Raw genomic sequence first — 5,037 nt, 5'->3', positions numbered from 1 at the left:
TTGTCCGATGATTTCCGCATTCTGTTGGGACATCTCTCTTTGGAATGGGCACAAATATTGATCTCTTCCAAATTCAGGTGGGAATATAAAAAGATAAGAACAGGTAAATGTGTAGAAACCAAATTATACAGTGGTTTCCAGTGGCTGGAGGGAGGGGATTAATCATGATGCAAAAGTTGCATTGATTATGGGTATGGTTGAACAGCTGGTTATTGCAGTTGCTGTCAATACGTTGTACTCCTGTAAAATGTTGCCCTGGTAAAAGTTGTACGATGGATATATTTACAACAATGAAAAAAACAAACAGAGTAGCTGTTGAGGCTGTTTTAGTACAACCACATACCTCATGGGATTTAATTCCTTAGCGTGGCAGTTTAGGCTCATGGCTTCATGGGATATCTTAATTAATAAGCCTAATAATGTATTTATTGTGTTCTGTTTCATAGTTCCTTGTTTGGTGTCTGGAGTTTTAAAAGCTTGCAAGCAGCTACTCAAGGCACAAAAATTGGTCTAACCTGGAGAAGCAGGGGCAGAAAGAGAATAGGAATAGGAGGAGCATGTGGAATGTGGTTAATTTCCTCCAAAAAGAACTGTGTCCTTTGCCAAGAGACCAGAAGAACAGACATATCTGGCTACCATTATGGAACATCTTTATCAAAGATTCCAGAAAAGAATCCTGATCAAAAGGGAGAAAATACAGAACAGAATTTCTAGTTCTCATGTACTCTTGACTTTTTGGATTCATGGAGGCTGAATAGACCCCTGAAACTATTCTCCTGAGATCATCTTTACATTTAAAAATATCTCCTGATGTCTTCTTAAAACTGAACAATAATTTAGCTTAATTAATAAAAAATGCTGCCTTGAGTATTATGGTCTTTTAAGAACTACCTATGTGAGATCAAATTGACAATAGCAACTCCAAAGATTGGATGGGAAATTTAGGGGGCCAGTGGCTTTGTGCTAATTTAGGAAGAATGACTCACAAAAGGAGGGTGAGGAAGGTTACACTACTCAAAGAATGTCATCAGTGTCACTGAATTGTACACGTAGAAATGGCTGAGTTGGGGTATCTTTTGTTGTGCATATTCTCAATAAGAAGAAAATAAATAAAATGGAGGAAAAACCCAAGCAAAGCTCAACTACAATATTAAGGGTTACATATGTATGTGGTAATGTCCCGCTTTACAGCAATCAGCTTACATTTGACTACTAACTATCCTAAAGGTTGGTGAATCAGACCCAGATTAGAGCCAAGAAAACGCTATGGACCAGGTGTGCACTGTAACACATGAGGCCACTCTGAGACAGAACTGACTCAAAGGTAATGGGTTTGTTTTGGGGCTTTGTATTGACTATCGATGGCAAAGCTCTAAAGTAAAAGACGAAGAAGGTGATTACTGCAAATGTCAGTGTGGGCTGAAGGGAAAGTTATTGGGAGGGGAAATTGGGATTCTCAGGGGCTACTCCTGTTCATTGCTTGGTTCACGGCGGACAGGGAGAGTGGTTACAACAGTGGTTGCTTTGTGATAAATCATTGAGCCACATGTATCTATTTTTGCATACTTCTATGAATGTGTGATATATTCCACAATAAGAAATTAAAACAAAATATCTAGGACATACTCTTTTTTTTAAAATGCTTTAATTACTTTTTCCTTTCTGCCTTGAAGCCAAAGGAATGGTTTTCTACTGTTGGGAAGAATGTATGGTGGAATTCTAGCCAATGGGAAGGATGAATATTGAAAACCTGAATGAGGCAAAGGAAGAGGGAGAAGCTCACAGCTCTGGTCACTACAGCTGAATGGAAGTCAGGGGGCTTGGGGTTGAGCGTTAGTTCTACTGAGTGTGACCTACTATGTACACATCTCCAACTCCTAGGGCTCTGTACCCTCACTATTTCATAGAAACACGAACTCACTTGTGTGTGGCAAGAGAGCAAACAAGAACAAATGGGAAATCTCTGACACCCAAAATAAGCATGTCATTATTGTTGTTAAGTGCTGCCCAGCAGGTTCTGACTCTTAGCAACCCTGTCTAGGCTTTCTGAGGGGCAGCTGGTAGATTTGAACCGCCAGCCTTGCAGTTCAAACTGGTCTTCAGGTTCAGCGTGTTATCCTGCAGTGTCACACCAGGACTCCATTATTTTTGCTAGTAACTGTCATGTAAGCCTCTTACTCAAGGCCACCTCATGCACAAAGGAACAAACAGCTCATTGGTCCTGGGTCAATCCTATGATTTGTTGTAGATCCAGCCATTATGCTCTGTAGGATTATCACTGGCTGGTTTTCAGAAGTAGATCACCAGGCCCCTCTTCCTATTCTGGAAGGTCTGCTGATAAGGGTTCAGAATCCTAGTATCACATAAGCCTCCACTGACAAACTGTGGTGGCTCCCCATGCCAGGCCAGGAACTGATCCTGGATCTTGCACATGAATGGTGGAGATTCTGTCACTGAAACAATGTAGTTAAAAAAAAACAAAAGTGGGAAATTAAATGAAAACTTACATTAGTTTTTTTTTTTTTCCAGGCTAGATCCAGAAATCAGAGGAAGGGGAGGGGCTCAGTGAGAAGGGGAAGAGAAGAAAGCAAGAAGGTACAGAGGACAAGGAGATGGAGGCAGTCCAAGAGGAAAAAGGAGAGATGGAAGAAGAAGCTGAAGAGAAGAAAAAGAAGGCGGTGGGGAAAGAAGAATATTTTTTAAGAGGGGAAGGGGCTGGAGCTGGTATCCCTTGGTGCCACTACTGGATTGCAGAAGGAAAATAATAGCCCATCACTCTTCGTGACTGGCACACGATTTTATGAGGCCTGAAAACATAAACTCTGACAGAAACAGGCATATTTAAGTCAGTGAAACAGAACAGTCCTCAGCCCGACCCTCCTGAAGCACAGCCCCACCTAATATATTATTGTAGAGGCTGACTTTTATCAAGGCGTTCTGGCCCACTGTGTAATAAATGTGTATCGTCCACTCTTTCTCACCCATTACCTCATTAAAATAATTGTCCTAATTTCATTGTTAAAGTGATTAATAGAGCAAGTGTTAAAGGAAATTAATACTCAAAAGGAAGAACAACTGTAGCCGAAAAATAACTTCTCTGAATTGGTCTGGTGATAAAGTTAGGGATTTTGTAGTTAATGAGCCTTAGAGAGTTAAATATAGAATCATCCAGGAGAGTGGCCAAGTGTGAGAGGCAGAGAGGAAATGGGAGGATGGAGAAGCAGGGAGAGGCAAAGAGGCAGTGGGAGGAGGAGAGTTGTCCAGACAGCAATGCTCAGGTGATGGTGAACTCTCTGAGGGGAGGTCAGTTCTACCAACCTTCCTCTGACCCCACAGTGCTCAGTACAGCTCCTGAGAGCTGCATGAGTCTTGACTCTCACAGAACTCAGTCTAGCCTAGTATTCCATATGAACTATTGGCAAGGAGACAATGTTGGGCCCTTACCAAGCCGATGCTGGCACAGGCTGAACTGTCTTGAGTAGATAGAGGTAGGAGCAACTCTGGAGCAGGCTACTGCACGACTCCTTCGTCTCTAAGTTGAGTGAGGAAAGTCAACATATGGGACCTCAGCATCTTCCACGTGGGGTTCCCGTGGTCTTTAGAGGTCTTGGTGCTGTAGGATAAGCACTGGACTGCTAACCAAAAGGTTGGTGGTTGAAGCCAACCAGCCTCTCCTTGTAAACCCTAGGTAATACGCTATGACTTGGAACTGACTTGATGGCATTTAACTACAACTCTAACCTCTAGACCAGAACTGGAACTTGTACATGGGGTGTCTTCTGGACATGATTTTTTCCAATCCCACAGGCGATATGGGGGTGGGACATTGTGGTTTTCTTTGACAATTTCCTTTCTCACACACTCCACTCATTCAATCATTCATCTCATATTTACTGAGTTGGACCGCTAACCTCAAGGTTAGCAGTTCAAAACTACCAGTTGTTCTGCAGGAGAAAGATGAGGCTTTCTGCTCCCATAAAGATTTATAGCGTTGGAAACCCTGTACCGGGTCACTATGAGTTGGAACTGACTCCACGGTACATAACCACCACCACCACCATGTCATAGTGGAGAAGTCTTGGTAGTGCAATGGTTAATTGTTCCGTGTTAACTAAAAGGTTGGAGGTTTGAACCCACCCAGTGGCTCCATGGGAAAAACATCTGGCCATTTTTTCCATAAAGAGTACAGTCTAGGAAACAGTGCTGGTCTGCTATGCCACATGGGATTGCTGAGTCAAATCTGACTTGGCAGAATCGAACAAAAGCAGGTTATACTGTGGTAGCTTGAGTGTTGCTAGAATGCTGGAAATAATACCACTGGTATTTAAATACCATTAGGGTCACTCATGATCAACAGGTTTCAGCAGAATTTCCAGACTAAGGCAGACTAGAAAGAACAGAACGGTAGAATAATCTACTCCTGAAAATTAGACAAGGAAAACACTTATGGATAACAAAGAAATACTGTCCAACTTGTTTGCTTTGGCCATGGCATCAGGAGGAATTCAATACTAGGGGAGGGTATGATGTTTGGTGAAGTAGAGAGGGTGAACAAGAGCCAGGAATACCCTATCAGATGGATTGCCACCATAGCTGCTACAATGGTCTTAAAGAAGTTGTACAGGCAACATTTCAAAACCAACATAGGACCCTGTCAACTGTATGGCAGCTAGTAGAAGCATGATGTAGCAGGAATTTCCAATCTATGGAGACAAAAGACACACGCAAAGGGATCGTTACTGCATTTATAATCTGTTTAACACTATTTGTTTTGGGGGAAAAAATTGTGTGTGTGTGTTATATAGCACCCCAGTACTCAGCTCTAAGTATTTTTTGCATACACTGAAAGCTATCCTAGTCTCTCAGTCAATGAAAACATCTCAGAAGACCTTTCTTTTGGTAAGTAACTATACTGCAAACACCTTCAGTTAATGATCGGCAATGTGTGTTCTATACTCTGTTTTGGCATTATCTCAGCCCTATGTTTTGTGTCTTTTGAAAACATTTTTGGTACTTTGCTGGCTGACCAAAAGTGTA

Source organism: Chrysochloris asiatica, unplaced genomic scaffold, assembly GCF_000296735.1.
Source record: "Chrysochloris asiatica unplaced genomic scaffold, ChrAsi1.0 scaffold00008, whole genome shotgun sequence".
NCBI lineage: Eukaryota > Metazoa > Chordata > Mammalia > Afrosoricida > Chrysochloridae > Chrysochloris > Chrysochloris asiatica.
This window is presented reverse-complemented; position numbering follows the sequence as displayed.